At 38.9% G+C, this 17,450-nt stretch overlaps 1 pseudogene; it reads left to right on the top strand.

Moving 5' to 3' along the window:
- Positions 1–17,044, top strand: part of LOC111171423 (UDP-N-acetylglucosamine--peptide N-acetylglucosaminyltransferase 110 kDa subunit pseudogene) — a 28,590-nt pseudogene extending 11,546 nt beyond the window's left edge.
- Positions 17,045–17,450: the final 406 nt, after the last annotated feature.

Below are 17,450 nucleotides of genomic sequence, written 5' to 3'. Positions count from 1 at the left end.
ACAGAAATAAAATACTATATAATTGAAAAAAAAGAGGCAATCTTTCAGGCACATGTGGATCCAGGAGTTCACATGTTTTAACCAGGTCCCTTTCTCTCTTCCCCACCCCTTCTTCTCTCTGCCTTTTCTCCTCTCTGGTGTCTCTAATTATGGAATTCAAATATTTCCCTGTTTATGTGGGAGCTTCTGGCACAGCTGCGGGCTTATACGCTCGCAGCTCCAGGGCTGGCTGGAAGGGGCGGACGCATCACAGCATAAGGTTGCACAAGGTGTGCACTTATATAGCAGGGTATTCACTAAGGCACCCAAGTTATTCTAAAGAATCCTAATAATACATTAGGACCGTTTTGAATATTTTTATTTGATTAGCCATAATCTTCTAGTTATAACATCCATCACCATTTTGACCACTGAAACTTGGCCTTCTTTTCTTACAGCCTAGCCCTGTGGTCTTGGGCTAATCACTAACCTGCTTAGATACAATTTTCTTCTCTATGAAATAGAAACAATATTATATGCTTTGAAGGGCTGCAGGAAGATGAGCTGTAATGTTTATCAAGTGCCTAGTAAGTATCCTGGCCCATAATAAATACTTGGCTAATTGTAGATGTTAGTTTCATTTTTAGTTTTATTTCGAAACATTGCTCTTTACTTTTGGAACTCTAAATTTGTTTTGAGAGTGGAGGACTTGTTGTTTGGATTCCTCCAACACTCTCTGTATATTCTGTACTTCTATCCCTACATCATTATTCTTAATGGAATAAATGATCTTTGGTCTGGTGATTCCAAGGTGACGAGGAGCTAAGTGGATGTTCAGTATACACCTGGAAGTATGGATTTTCATGCCCAGTGCAAATGTGGGAAAGGCATTATTCCCACATTATAAAGGGGGTAAAGACCTCCAACTTGAGGAGACTCTGGGTTGAGAGATGAGAGATTTACAGGTACTGTGTTTATCCTACAGGGTACCACAGGGGCTTTTATGTTCTGTAGCAAGAATTTGCACCTTATACCCTTGTAGTTAGAAGTAAAGCATACCACATAACTAATATCTAGTAAGCATTAGAGTTAGAATAAATACCATTTATTTAACGTTTCCTTTGTGTTAAGCATTTTACAGTTACGACATATGGATGGATACTATATTGTAATGGTTAAGAGTGTAGTTTTTTGAGCTGGATAATCCTGGATTGGAGTCTCATATTTATTACCTCTTTTTTTTCTGTTTTATTGAGGTATAATTGACAAAATTGTAAGATAGTCAAAGAGTATATCATGATGATTTGATATACATATGCGTTGTAAAAGGATCCTTCCCATCACGTTAATTAATACATCTAACAGCTCATGACACCTTTTTGCTTTTTTTCTTTTTTTGGTGAGAACACTTAAGTTCTATTCTCTCCGAAAATGTTAGTTATACAGTACTGCAGCTGAAAGTTTGTACCCTTTTACCAGTCTTCCCCTCTTTTCCCCACCCACACCCCAGCCCCTGGCAACCAGTTTTCTACTCTGTTTCTATGAGTGTGGCTTTTTTTCTTTTTAGATTCCATATATAAATGATATCATTCGTATTTATCCTGTCTGGCTTATTTCATCAGCATAATGCACTCCTGTTTCATCTATATTGTCACAAAGGAAAGGATCTCCTTCATTTTTTTAAGGCTGAATAATATTCCATTACCTCTTAAATGGGTGACTTTTGGTACATTGTTTACACTTTCTAAGCCTCAGGGTTTCTTTTCTTCTGTAAAAAAAAAACATATATATATATACTAACAGGTTATTTTCTGATATGTGGAATGTTTGTTGAATCAACAAATAATTAGTTGAGATCATAAATGTGACACTTAGCACTGTATTAACATTTATTAATACTCTCCCTGTTAATTTCTACAATAAATTGTATAATAAGTAACAATAATAATAGTACTACTAGTAGTTTTAGAAAATGCATAGGATGTGCCAGGCATCATATACTGTACTATCCTCCTTCATGTGCACCACAAGTTACATGTGGATATCATCTTCCACATTGTTTCCTTTAAAGAAAATTGAAGCTCAGCAAGATTGAGTAGCTTGCTCCAGATGTGAACTCAGGTCTGAATCACTCCACATATAGGTTCTTAATGACTCCATGTCTTTAATTCCACATCTGCATTTGTTTGTTGTTGTTGTTTTTAACTTCCAAGCATCTGATGTGAAATTCCTTTCTCTTTGGGGAATTTTCCACTTTGTGGGTCTTGGTGAGAAACAGAGCCTTCCTCTCCTTATACAAGCTGAACATGTCCGATACACTGTTTACTCACATGCTCAGTCTCCCTTCCAGATGGAAAACAGTCGGGCGACCTCGGGTTGGCCAACTGCACCCTTCTCTTGGATTTTGCATTACAAATAAATGATGTAAAGAAGCAAGGCCAGCAGTGCTGGGTCAACCTCCTGTTTCCTGTTCCTGCTTGGTAGCAAGGCCAGCTAGGACTTATAACATCACTTTGGCCTGATCCTATAATTGCAATAGCATAGCCTTGGCTTTCGGTTGTTTAGTCTGCTTCTAGTTACTGAGACCTAACCATAAGCTTCCAGAAGCTTCCTTTTCTGCTCAAATTAGCGTATCTGGTTCCTGATGGTTACAAATAAGACCTTTCCTGATATACAATGGTGACCTACTTATCCAGGCAGATGTAACATCGTCCTGGCGGGGACAGAGGGCAGGCAAGTTCCTTGAACAGCTGAACAAGAAGAAAAAGACCTAAGAAGGAAGAATTGAAGCCAGTTCTGCTTGTGTTATAATTCTACCCGCAGCTGCCTCTGTTTCACAGACCACATGCTAAGGACCACGTCCCTTCCCCTGTAACAGACGAGCAAAGTAGACCCAGGCCTTCCAACCCAGAGACCAGCTGAGCTGTACCGTGGACAATCTAGGATGTGAAAGACTTCACTCAATGTCTTTGTCACTTGACACATTGTTCCTCTGTAGCTTCTTTGTGTGACAAGAATATGCTAAACCAACACTTAAGTGGACAGAGGTGAAAGATGCCAAAATTAGCTACAGAAAAAAAGGTGTAAAGACTTGTATTTTCTGTTATTTGAAGGTGTTAAGACCCCACATAGAATATGAGTCCTTTAAAGGAAAGTTGTGAATGGCCCAGGGAATGTTGAATTTCCATGTGGCCATATGTTCTTGATCGGTCACGATGATGATGATGGTAGCATCAGTAGCATTTATCAGTGTTTCCTGGGTGAGAGGCACTTTATCCTAATGACCTTTTATCCCCATGACGACCCTGTGAAGTAGGAAATACTGCTGCAGCATCTTCAGCGTTTTTCTTTTTTTTTTTTTTTTATCAGGAATTTACCCTAGATCACAGTTGGGTGGTAGAACGACCAGAACTGGACACTAGCCTTTCCTGAATTCCCAGAGTGTGATCTTAGCAGTTGTATTGCCTGATGCAGAGCCATGTAAATGTTGCCAAAGCAATGAAACGTGTACCTATTTCTAAGAGATTCTAACTCAGAAGCTCTGGGGTTAAGTGCAGAGCAGTTGAGTGTGATTGTCTTTACAGACAGTAGATAACTTAAGAGAAGTTGTTTAAAAGTATATTTGCATATTGCACTACACTGTCATATCTGTGATTGGTTAGCTACGCAAATCCCAATCCCATCTCTAATCTCATTCATCTCTTGTATATTTGACCTAATTGAGGCAGTATTTTTTTTGTTCTTTCCCACAAACACACATCGAACATCCAAAACATGCTTACCATTTGTGAGCATATTCTCTTAGTTATTTAGGAGTTGAGTAAGAGTGAGAGAGAAGGGCTTCCCTGGTGGCGCAGTGGTTGAGTGTTCTGCCTGCCGATGCAGGGGACGCGGGTTCGTGCCCCGGTCCGGGAAGATCCCACATGCCGTGGAGCGGCTGGGCCCGTGAGCCATGGCCGCTGAGCTTGCGCGTCCGGAGCCTGTGCTCCGCAACGGGAGAGGCCACAACAGTGAGAGGCCCGCGTACCGCAAAAAAAAAAAGAGTGAGAGAGAAAAAGACACATAAATATGAAATATGGTCATCATTTTTTTAATATCCTTTATGTTGTTAATCCCTCTTAGCATTTACTGCCATTCACTCATTTGTATTATTTGGGGTATAGCAGTTTATTCACACAGCATTTTTACATATGGCTTATCATTTGTATTCTATTTTAATAACACTAATAATTATAGACTATTGACAAACTCATCAGACCCTACATATTCATTTCAAAATCATGAAAATAAGGTGGAAAATGAGGTGTAAAGTGGAAAATCTATGTGTACGTTTTCATTGGTGGAATGAGGAGCTACCTGAATATCACTCCTTTAGCTTTTCCTTCAAATGGTGCACTTTTTCCTCCATGCATAGGAGTCACTTCCATTAGGTAAACAGTAGTCTTGAGGGCAAACCTCAGAAGTAGAAACAGGAGAACTTTTCAGTTATGGTAAAATCAAACATATTTTTCTTCAGTAGTGAAAAAAAATTCTTCATGAGAAGTTCAACCACCGTGAGTTCCATGGTGAAAAACTTTCCCCTTATAGATGCAACTTCCCCCAGAATTCTGAGAAATGTCGGTAGTAGAGAGGGGTGTTGCATACACCTGTTTCATTTCCCTCTGACTTTTCCTTCTCCTTTCTCTATTGACATTAAAATCTATAGTGAAAGCACATAGTAAGCAGTCTAGGACAAAATCTAGAATTATTCTTATGTGATCAAATGTACTAAAATAACAAAAGCAAATCTTATTTCTAGCTAATAAAATAGCATTCCTTATATGATGTCATATTATGGTAGAAAAGAAATATATGCGTCTATTTTCTTCTATATTAAAACTGCTAAGGAGTGGGGACCCATGAACTAAATCAGTTGTTTTGGGTTCAAGTTGTAGTTTTTAGTAGCAAGTTTTCAAAGCAAATGTAGTTCGTTTACTATCACCACTAAATGTGCAACTGTGTAGATTTGTGGAAAAAAGTATTATCAAATACATATACTTTAAAATGATTTGTGTAAATTTATCTATTCATATTATTATTCTCCCCAAGTAAATCAAAATCTACTATATACTATGTTTTTCTTCTATAGCTTAAAAGGGGAATATATGTTGAAACTTATTCAAATATTTATTAGGTGTCTACTAAGTGCCAGGCACTCTACTAGGCAGTAGAGCTGTTGTATTAGAGGTGGAAAATGTCCTTGACCTCCAGAACTGATACTCTTGTAAGAGAAATACTGGGTCAAACTAAGTCAACAGTTTCTTTGCTACAGAGCTTTTTACCAGTCTTGTGAATTATGAGTCTCTGATAAGGAGATGTAGTGGACAACAGATCCCAAATTTATTTGAAATCTTTTCCTTCATGGACTGTCTCATAGGATTTATGATCCACTGAACATACTTGAGAGACACTAGTATTCTGCAGTGGTTAGTTAATTGTTTTCTATTAAACAACTATATACTAAATCCATGATATTATTATCTGGATTTTTTGGAGGATACAATGATGTACATGGCCACTGTGATGATAAGGGGGTCCAATTTAGTTAAGAAGAGAAACCACAGGAGTTGTAACTTAATGTAACAAAGAAATACACACACATATACATATATTTATATGTAAATTACTATTTATATAGTATACAATGTCTTCTGAAGAAGATAGAGTTGTTTGTAACTTGGGATCTCACAGGAGGTTTCAGGTAGACCCTGAGCTGGGCAGAATTTCAGTAAGTTAATTTGGTTCTGACCGTACGGTAAAATCAGGTATTTGCACTGGTCAATCTGACCTTGATGGAACAGCATTCCATTTGCAGGGAATAGTGTGATCAAACATGCAGTGGTAGAGATTGCCAGATTGTAATATTCCAGTACCTGGAAAGTGTTGGAACATCTGCTTTCTCCACGGTCTAGAAAAGTGAATCTCAAGTGAAATGCACGTATAATGGAGGCCAGTGCTCTTTGCTTTGTACACTGCTTTGATTCTACAACATGCAACAATGTAGTGATCTGTTTCAGATTGTCATTATTCGAGAGGGTTCTTAGTAACAGGAGTGGAAAAGGAAGACCTCTCTTCCTGTGTTTCTGCCCTACGCTCTTAAGCCAGAAAAGGTACCAACATCACTGACCTGACCTTGTCTCAGGTATCTATCAGGATCTACTAGAATCATTCTAGTGAAAGGTAACTAGACGTCCAAAGGACTTAAAAGATACACTATAACCTTTGTATACTTTATATACCTGGTGAAACAAAAATGTCACCTGAGTGGTCCCCTTCCCTAGAAATACCAGTATGTTTTTCCAGTGCATGGCAGAACTTTGCAGGTAAAACTGGGATAAAGGTGAAGAACAGTCTTAAAATTCTAGTCCTTGAACAGCACCTAACACACAACAGGTTTTCAATAATCTTAGCAACAGTATTCACAAATAATGACCATCAGCGTAACTGCTCTTTTGTGCCAAAATACATTACCATATTCCTTTTTTTCCTTCAGCTTTACAACTTGGGTTCTACTATTGTTTCCATTTTACAGATTAGGAAAGTGAGTCTCAGAGATGCTAAGTCACTTGGGCAAGGTCACAGAGCTTGTAGGAGATAAACCTGCACCCTTACTGTTGGATCCTACAAACCAGACCATAATTTAAGTCCTTCAAAATATACCTCAGAACATTTGAGTAAATTAATGGATAAATCCTCCTAGTCAGACTGACCAGATCATTATATTAGGTTCAGCTATAAGTGGAGGAAAGTCATAATCATAGTTGGACAGTTAATACAGTAATTTACTAGCTTTGAATTTTCTAAATGATGTTTAGCTGGTAGTTTCATGATGATAACCATCGAATAAAAACAGGCATATTTTGGTGTTTGGAATAAGATCTCATATTGAATAAAATACATATTGATTCCTAGACCTATATGATGTGAGTAACAGATGACATTGAGATGTCATCTAGAAGTACTCCTGTGCAGTTCATCATGTCAACCCAGCTAATAATTTTACAATGTTCAGAGTGAATAATATATGCAGCCATAAAGCATATTTCTAATCAATGCAAATAATATTTTTCCTATGCTAAACCCAGAGTTAAGTTATAACACGCATCATAAGATTAATGGGCCATGTTTTCTTCATCACTTTGCTAAATGACTTAGTCTGGAAACCATTCAGAAGGTTGCGAATTGGAGCTGAGCAGTAGTAGTGAGACTGTGCCTCTGATGATGAAACTATTTCCACCCCGACGCCTACTGCTCCCTTCTTGGGAAAGAAGGCAACATGTCTCCTAGAAAAAGTCACAGGTTTATAAGCTGGCTTGTATAATACGTTTGGAGGAATAGTGTGTCTTTTAAGCAGAGCCTATCTCGGCATATAAAATAATTTTTACCTACCATTTAATGAAATTAGCACTCACTTTGAGGCTCGGTCTTTTGCCATTTGACTCCTGGATCACGTCTATGGATATATTTTTTTCTTCAGACGAAGTGTGAACCCAATATAGTATCCATCATTCAGTCTATCTAGCTGATGTACATCCTCTGAAGCACAAGCTCCCTGAGGCCAGGCACTTTATCTGCTCTATCAGTGTAGCCCTGATGCCTAGTGTCTAGCTTTTGGAGATTCTTAATAAACATTTGTACTGAATAAGGTATGTATATGGTGAGCAAAAGTTGGCTTCCCATTTTACAGTCAAGAGTATCCCACTCATGTTCTGTGAACACTGGATAGCAGAATCTTACTGTTATTTTTCTGTTCCCTTTGCAAGATTCCTGAAAGGGCATTCCTGTCCGTAGAATGTCCATCTCCTCCCATCTTCCTGGAGAATAACTCTTCTTTCTTAAATACTTAGCCCCATTATTGACTCTTAAGATTTAATGTATTACCTCCTTACAAACAGGAAAATGCAGTGCTTTTTTTTTTTTTTTCGACAATTTATCACCAGAAAATTATTCTAACACCTGAAATTCTGGACCTAAAAATGCCTGGACTAGTGGTTCTCAAAGTCTGGTACCCAGACCAGCACATCAGCTGCACGTAGGAATTTTTAGAAGTGAAAGTCTTGGGCCCTGCTCCAGACCTGCAGACTCGGACACTCTGGGGGTGGGGCCCACTACCTGTTTCAGCAAGCTCTCTGGGTGATGCCGATGCATACTCAAGTTTGAGACCCACTGCTTAGACCTAGAGTTTAAGGTTTAGGCTTTGGACAGATCTGAGTCCTAAACACTACTGAGACACTGGAGTGACCATGAGCAAGTTACTCCTGGGAACCTCTTAGCATCTGTGTGCCTTGCTTAGCTAATAGTGATTTTAATTAATTAGAATAATGCACACGGTGTACTCAAGAGAGTAACCAAAGCATACTTTATGTTCCATAAATTCTAGCTGTTTACCGTTATCATCAATCAGAGCTTACTGACACATCCTGAAGACATTCTTCTAATAAGTGTAATAATGTGGTTTGTAAAATTAACAGCTTAGAAGAGCATATTACGAAGTTCATCAGACAGGGTCTCAGCAGGAAATCAGGGGTACATCAATAGGGATAAATTGAGCCCAATGTAGAGAATCAAGAGATAGTGTAGTGCCCTGGGTTCAGTAAAAGTGTGGCTACTTTATAGGAGATGAAAGAGAAAGGAAGCCTTGCTGGAGAGAGAGTCCTCCCCAAAGATGCTGTGATGCCCCACAGAGAAGCACTATACGTTAGTTGGGGGATGCAGCCAACTCCCAGCAATTTGGCAAGAATTAATACCCTAACTTCACTCCCCTCCTTCATTCCCTACAATCTTCTATTGGTGCTCTTCATTGGTGAGCCAAACAGAAGCCAGAGCAAGGACACTTACTAAGATAGGCCATGCAAGCCATCCATATAGAGTTGGGTGGAGAAAGGATGTGGAAGGGCAAATAGGACATATTTCCTGCAGGTGGTGAGCGAGCTGTAAAATCACTCGCCCTTCTAACATCATTGCCATTGCAGGAGCACGGAGGAGCAAGTGGTTAGTTCTGACTTGGCAGATCCAGGAGACTGCAGGACAGAACTGGTATATGAGTTGGGCTTTAAAGGTAGATTTGAATTTTAATGGAGAGTATGGAGTAAGAAATGGTGAAGAACCAAGGGAAAGGGAGATTCATTGCAAATGGAGAAAAGAAAAGTGGCATAAAGACAAGAAAAGTCAAGACTTACGGAAGAGATAGCAAATACTCTGCGTGTGACTGGAGCAGAGAATGGGTAGACAAAGGCTGGAAGTTAAGATGAAGTCATCCTTGAATAACATTAAAGTTTCCTCCTTTAACCTCAATTTCCACCTTCTACTCCCTTCACTAACATTGGAAAATTAAAAGTGAATTTGGGTTGGTGGCAATGGCAGTATGAAGCAAAGAGAGGAGAATAAGAGTAAAAAATTTAGTAGTACCTTGGTGAAGCTGGGTAAGTGATGGGTGGTGGTGTCACGTCAAAGCATGGGCCAGTGATTGTGACAAATATAGGCTTATTTCTTGACTATATGACTTCAGTTAAGGTACTTAAGCCCTCTAGGCTGCAGTCTCCCAACCTGTAAAATGGGGATAAAACCTCGCTTCCTCCAAGGTTTCTGTGAGGATCTAATGAGCAATGGAAGTAAGAGTTGAGTCCAGTAATCAGTTTTTAATACATATAAACTAATGTGAGGATAAGGGTAAGAATACTTGCTATCATTTATTGAATACTTATTATGTGTCCAATATTGTGCTAGTCTATTTACATATCTTTTCTCACTTAGCTTTCTTTTCTCTTATCTGCCTTTCCATAGGCAAGAGATAAGTGATGGCTCAGTTATGAGGAAACGCAGTTGTGAGGAAAATGTCAGAGGGAAAATGTACCAGAAAGTTAATTCCTGATGGATCTGTCAGCCTTAAACAGAGCATGTCTGTGCTAAAATGTGTAAAATATCTGTGCTAAAACTACTCAGTTGGACAAGTTTTGATAAAGTATTAACTTAATGAATAGGCATAAACAGCTTGGAGCTTTTTGGAGGGTATGTGGTAATATTAGTATTGGTGTGATGACTTTTGAAAGTTCTATGGCGTATAGAAGTCAAAAAGAAGACCCGGAAAGGGGGAAAACTCTCTCTGAAAGTTATTGGGGAAGTCTGGCTGGTAAGACTCCAAAAGGGAGACTCAGTAAGGGGCCAGGTTATTCATAGGCCTTCTAAGAATGTGTCCATGAGAAATATTTACAATGATTGGATGCCGGAATAAAGGAGAACACTGGCTCCATAAATGGTAACTTATTTTACACAAACAGGCTAATGATAAAAATAATGAAAACCTGATGGATTTTTAAGAGTTTCATTGACCAAACTGAGACAAAAGTGCATACCAGCTAGATGCTCATAGTTTTAATCAGTTCCCTTTGGAGTCAAGCAAAGATAGCACCTGAAATGGTAAGGGACATTTATGCAAGGTCACAAAGATTTTTGGTGGTGCATTTGGGATATAAACCCATTTCCATAAGAATTCTTTCAGAAGTCAAATGTTTGCTTGTCAAAAATAGCATGAACTTACTTCCAGGAAAAGTTCTTAAGAAAAAATAATTTGAGTAATGAAGAACACTGATGTAACAGTTAATTTAATTTAAGAACCCAGAAATAGAGGTAAAGAGTAAAGCAATTATGGGTTAAGAGTCTGCATAAATTCCCCTGGAAGGGGGATATGGTCAGAGATGGCAATTTGAAAACAGTGAGTCACCAAAAGTAAAAGTTTAAATTACAAGCTGTTTTGGGGGTCTTCAAGAGAGGTTTTATAGATTGAACAACAACAGCAGCAAGGATAAGATATAACGCTGTCACGTAGACTGCAGCCTGAAAAGAAAGCATTGCAGAAAAGCCACATCATCCTGAATTTATATTTCCGTGCATTTGAACAGATTGGAGAGCAGTAAAGTTGTTTTAAGAGCGAGTGATTTAAGTCAGCCAGCTTGTGAATAATACGAGATATTTTTGCATTTACATTAACTTATGTCCATAAATAACGAACTTTAACAATGAACAAAATCCATAATCCTGATAACGCTAAGAAAACTGGAAAGATACCTTTACCTTGAAAAGACAGGATAAAGAAGACAGCATAGAAATTTAGGGAGATTGCAGTTTTGGAAAAACCATATTAACATTTATTAGCTGCTACAGCTTTGAAATGTGATGATTTAAAGAAAGAAGTAGACTGTTGATTTCTAAAAGGTAATGTGTTGGCTGAAAGAGACGAGAATCTTGTTGAGACCTAAAGTGTTCTTTTAAGGATATATTTCAATGTCATTTCAAAAAATAAACGCATTTCCCATAACAAAACAGTGAGGTTAATGGAATAATGCAGGTGAAAGCTTTTTGGCCCGAAGGAGTTCCATCCTTTGGAACAAAGTTTTATTGTTGAACACACCATGACCCAGGCCTGTGAGTGCCAGCACAGTGGCTGTTTTTACAAGATCTGGTACAATATTCACAGTAGTTCTGGCCTTAGCACTAGGCAAGGATCATTCTTTTTGTATCTTCCTGATTGCTTCCTCTACAGAAATGGGATAATCCCTCCTCTTCTAAACTGGAAAGTAGTTTCTTCCCTCAATAAAACTAGTTTCTTCTCCAGGTTGAGCTTTTCCAACTCTTAGAGGTCTAAAATGAATGATAGGAAACATACTATATTTGCATCTATTTTTATTTAAGAGTTATCTAAGGAGATTTATCTAATTAAATAGGAATTTCCTAACAGATGCCAAAATAAACAATCAACAAGTTTTCTTTAAAGATCATATATATTATATAACAAGATCCACCTAAGAGTTAAAATATAAGTAGGTATACAATTCAACTATTTGAAGATAATTTTTCTTCTTACCACTGAAGCAATAAGCAGGTAGTAGTACAATTTGGGGAAAACAATATTTCTGGCTTTTGTTTATTTTAATTTGTGATATTCATGAGATCTTTTGTGAAGCCTTTGGGTATATAGTAAAATTCATGGGTTTTTAACTTTGTATTGACTCGTATTTTTGTAGGTTTTAAATTTTTCTTCTGGCTTTAATTTATGCTATCTCCTTTTACTTCATTTAGAAATAATGTATTTTTCTCAGGATTGCAATCTCAGTGCAATCCTCTACTTTTCTATTTGTTGGACGTTCTCTTAGACATCTACATTTTTATGTAGTTAGTACATTTCTAGTTTTTTATACAATTGATAAGAACTCTTTAATCTTATGAATTCTTTATATTTTCTCTTTGGAGACAAGATTTATAGGGATTTCCTTGGGCTTAAACTAGAAAGAAGAACGAATTTGCATATGAAATGTTGAAGGCTTTGTTACAAAGTGGACTAACATTATATGTATGTTTGAAATAAACTGCTTCAACCAGAGCACCTAGCTGTTAACCTCCAGATTAATATCTATCATAAAATATGTGCATGCTTCCAACACATGGCATTGCCTCCTATTACTGCATGTCCAGGAGAAATTGTTTTGTCTTGTAGCAAAAGACATTAGCTCTTTGCACATTTTTTTTTTTTTTTTAATGACAGCTATCCAAAAATCAAGCGTTCCCTTGTATGTGAGGACAGAAAAGGACAATTTTTAGACAGGTCTAATATCCAGTTGTACCTTTCAGTCACTTAGAGAGAAGGCTTAGACCCCTGAAGCCCAAAGTCACAGTTTCTTTAGGATTATGGTGGTATATACCTCCAGTTTATAGAAAAAAAATGCGTTGTAGAAGATCCAAGTTAAATTAGGACTAAAATCCAAGTTAAATCTAGAACTAAAGTTTTACTGCCCCAAATACTTGTAAACTCTAGGTTACTGCTCTGTTGTCCATTTCATCAGTTGCAGAATATTCAAGTTAGTCTTTCAGTGCTAACAAGAACATAAAAATGCATTATGTCTAAAAGCAGAACATGACTGCCAAGGCAGATCTGCGCATTACCTGAGAGTTTGGGGGGCCACCCAAGCGGCATCTACTTGTTTGCTACTGACCTTCAGTTAGATTTGCTCAAGAATTGTTACAATGTAATAACATACACCCTTATGTACTCTTGAGTTTATTGAAAACACACAGCAAATGTGCACACACACACACACATACACGCCAGCACACACCTACTCTAGAGCCTAGAATTTTAAGAGTCAGAACTTTTTACTTGCTTCTGGATTAAGATGGACCCTGTATTTCCTCAGCATGCTAATTAGAAACTCTATAAACAATTCAAAACCAGCTTAAAATTCTGTTTTACAAAAAAAAATTGATGTTAAATATTATCCTCAGAGAGTTCTACTCTGACTTTTCAAAATGTTTTTTTCTCCCTTCATGGGATAAACAGTTAGGGTTTCTTTTTCTTTGTTTTTTTCTCTCTCATTGTAAAAAATTCTATCTTGAAAGCTGATTTATTATTTCTTCCTTAGCATGGATGACATGGAAACAAAGATGATATTTCATCAGTCTTGTTTTTATTTAAGTTGAAAGGTTATATATTTCTACTATCTACTGCAGTACTGCTAAATATTTTTATAGTGTTTGTAAATCTTATGACATTATGTTTTTAGTTTGTATTTAAGACATTTACTCAAAAGGGACCATATGCCTCAGTTCATGTCACTCTATCATCAGTGTGTATGGTCACTCTATTTTCTAATACTTTTAAGATTGGTTTTGGCCCCGACGTTCCTCTGCCAGATTTATTTCCTTTATTTTCCCCTATATAGCACCATTTGGGCCATTTAATATGTAATCTCCCAACTCACCTTGATAGTTATTTTAAACATATGTATATATTTGAAATACCGAATTGTTTTGTATTTTCTAATTTTTGCAAAAGTAGTATCGACTAAAAATCACATCCTATTCTTTTATTTTCTACTTTCATCTCTACACTTCCAGTGTCGAAGGCTGGACAGATCTGCCCACTTTAGTACTCTGGCAATTAAACAGAACCCTCTTCTGGCAGAAGCCTATTCGAATTTGGGGAATGTGTACAAGGAATGAGGGCAGTTGTAGGAAGCAATTGAGCATTACCGGCATGCATTACGTCTCAAACCAGATTTCATCAATGGTTATATTAACCTGGAAGCTGCTTTGGTAGCAGCAGGCGACATGGAAGGGGCAGTATAAGCTTACGTCTCTGCTCTTCAGTACAATCCTGATTTGTACCGTGTTCGCAGTGACCTGGGGAACCTGCTCAAAGCCCTGGGTCGCTTGGAAGGAGCCAAGGCATGTCATTTGAAAGCAATGGAGACGCAACCGAACTTCGCAGTAGCTTGGAGTAATCTTGGCTGTGTTTTCAATGCACAAGGGGAGATTTGGCTTGCAATTCATCACTTTGAAAAGGCTGTCACCCTTGACCCCAATTTTCTGGATGCTTATATCAATTTAGGAAATGTCTTGAAAGAGGCACGGATTTTTGACAGAGCTGTGGCAGCTTACCTTTGTGCCCTAAGCTTGAGTCCAAATCATGCAGTGGTACATGCCAACCTGGCTTGTGTACACTACGAGCAAGGCCTGATGGATCTGGCAGTAGACACCTACAGGTGAGCTATTAGATTGCAACCACATTTCCGTGATGCTTACTGCAACCTAGCCAACGCTCTGGAAGAGAAGGGCCATGTTGCCGAAGCAGAAGATTGTTATAATACAGCTCTGCGGCTGTGCCCCACCCATGCAGACTCTCTGAATAACCTAGCCAATATCAAAGGAGACCAGGGAAACATTGAAGAGGCAGTTCGCTTGTATCGTAAAGCATTAGAAGTCTTCCCAGAGTTTGCTCTTGCCCATTCAAATTTAGCAAGTGTATTGCAGCAGCAGGGGACACTGCAGGAAGCTCTGATGCATTATAAGGAGGCTGTTCGAATCAGTCCTACCTCTGCTGACGCCTACTGTAACATGGGAAACACTCTAAAGGAGATGCAGGATGTTCAGGGAGCCTTGCAGTGTTATACTCCTGCCATTCAGATTTACCCTGCATTTGCAGATGCCCACAGCAATCTGGCTTCCATTCACAAGGATTCACGGTATATTCCAGAAGCAATTGCTTCTTATCGCACTGCTCTGAAGCTTGAACCTGACTTTCCTGACGCTTATTGTGATTTGGCTCATTGCCTGCAGATTGTCTGTGATTGGACAGACTATGATGAGCGAATGAAGAAGTTGGTCAGCATTGTGGCTGACCAGTTGGAGAAGAATAGGTTGCCTTCTGTGCAGCCTCATCATAGTATGCTCTATCCTCTTTCTCATGGCTTCAGGAAGGCTATTGCTGAGAGCCATGGGAACCTCTCCCTGGATGAGATCAGTGTCCTTCGTAAACCACCGTATGAACATCCAAAAGACTTGAAGCTCAGTGATGGTCGACTGCGTGTAGGATACGTGAGTTCTGACTTTGGGAATCATCCTACTTCTCATCTTATGCAGTCTATTCCAGGCATGCACAATCCTGATAAATTTGAGGTATTCTGTTATGCCCTGAGCCCAAATGATGGCACAAACTTCCGAGCGAAGGTGATGGCAGAAGCCCATCATTTCATTGATCTTTCTCAGATTCCATGCAATGGGAAAGCAGCTGATCGCATCCATCATGATGGTATACACATCCTTGTAAATATGAATGGTTATACCAGGGGTGCTCGAAATGAACTCTTTGCTCTCAGGCCAGCTCCTATTCAGGCAATGTGGCTGGGCTACCCTGGGACCAGTGGCGTGCTTTTCATGGATTATATCATCACTGATCAGGAAACTTCACCTGCTGAAGTTGCTGAGCAGTATTCTGAGAAACTGGCTTATATGCCCCATACTTTCTTTATTGGTGATCATGCTAATATGTTCCCTCACCTGAAGAAGAAAGCAGTCATCGATTTTAAGTCCAATGGGCACATTTATGACAATCGGATTGTACTGAATGGCATCGACCTCAAAGCATTTCTTGATAGTCTCCCAGATGTGCAAATTGTCAAGATGAAATGTCCTGATGGAGGAGACACCGCAGACAGCAGTAATACAGCTCTTAATATGCCTGTCATTCCTATGAATACTACTGCAGAGGCAGTTATTGAAATGATTAACAGAGGACAAATTCAGATAACAATTAATGGATTCAGTCTTAGCAATGGACTGGCAACTACCCAGATCAACATTAAGGCTGCCACTGGAGAGGAGGTTCCCCGTACCATTATTGTAACCACACGTTCTCAGTACGGGTTACCGGAAGATGCCATTGTGTACTGTAACTTCAATCAGTTATATAAAATTGACCCATCTACTTTGCAGATGTGGGCAAATATTCTGAAGCGTGTTCCCAATAGTGTACTGTGGCTGTTGCGTTTTCCAGCAGTGGGAGAACCTAATATTCAACAGTACGCACAAAATATGGGCCTTCCCCAGAACCGTATCATTTTTTCACCTGTTGCTCCTAAAGAGGAACATGTTCGGAGAGGCCAGCTGGCTGATGTCTGCTTGGACACTCCACTCTGTAATGGACACACCACAGGGATGGATGTCCTTTGGTCAGGGACACCCATGGTGACTATGCCAGGAGAGACTCTTGCTTCCCGAGTTGCAGCTTCCCAGCTCACTTGTTTAGGCTGTCTTGAGCTTATTGCTAAAAATAGACAAGAATATGAAGACATAGCTGTGAAACTGGGAACTGATCTAGAATACCTGAAGAAAATTCGTGGCAAAGTCTGGAAGCAGAGAACATCTAGCCCTCTGTTCAACACCAAACAATACACAATGGACCTAGAGCGACTCTATCTACAGATGTGGGAGCATTACGCAGCTGGCAACAAACCTGATCACATGATTAAGCCTGTTGAAGTCACTGAATCGACCTAAATAATGACTGTGTGCACAGGAGAATTACCCCTGTACCTGAGCCTCAACCTTCTGGGGGAAAGGCAACTACTTTCTCCTTATCTGTACAATACCATGTTGCAGATGGGTGACAGACAATGATAAGAAATAGCACAGCCAGACTTGCTTCCTGCATGATCATGATCACGATAGGGAGAGACACAAGAGATGGGAAAATGCTGTTCCACAAGGAGTCTCCATAGAATTTTGCAGCAGCCAGGTGTCTGGAAGGTCTGGAAGGTAAGTCTGGAAGGTCTGATCTCCCTTGGTCTTCCATGGGATGGATGGTTAGTGTGGAAGGGAGATAGAGATTGCCCAGCCATTTTGTGATTATCATGGATTGATTGAGTCTTCTGGATTAATATTTTTCTTTATATTTTGGGTATTGGAGCTTTTAAAAATGTTTGGTTTCAGGTATTTTTATTCATGTGAAGTGTATATGATTCTCTTGAGATAAGGTTTTAAGCTAAAATATTCCTTGTTTTAGTTTCTGAACTCTACAGATAAATGGGGACTTTGCTGGTGTAGTCTTTTTATAGGTTTTATAAACCACTTGAGCCTATATCAGTCATTTTAGTTTGTGACAT

Source organism: Delphinapterus leucas, chromosome 1 (assembly GCF_059928025.1).
Source record: "Delphinapterus leucas isolate spDelLeu-1000000601 "Yukka" chromosome 1, BTC_Dleu_Yukka2, whole genome shotgun sequence".
In the NCBI taxonomy this organism is placed as follows: Eukaryota; Metazoa; Chordata; class Mammalia; order Artiodactyla; family Monodontidae; genus Delphinapterus; species Delphinapterus leucas.
This window is presented reverse-complemented; position numbering and strand designations above follow the sequence as displayed.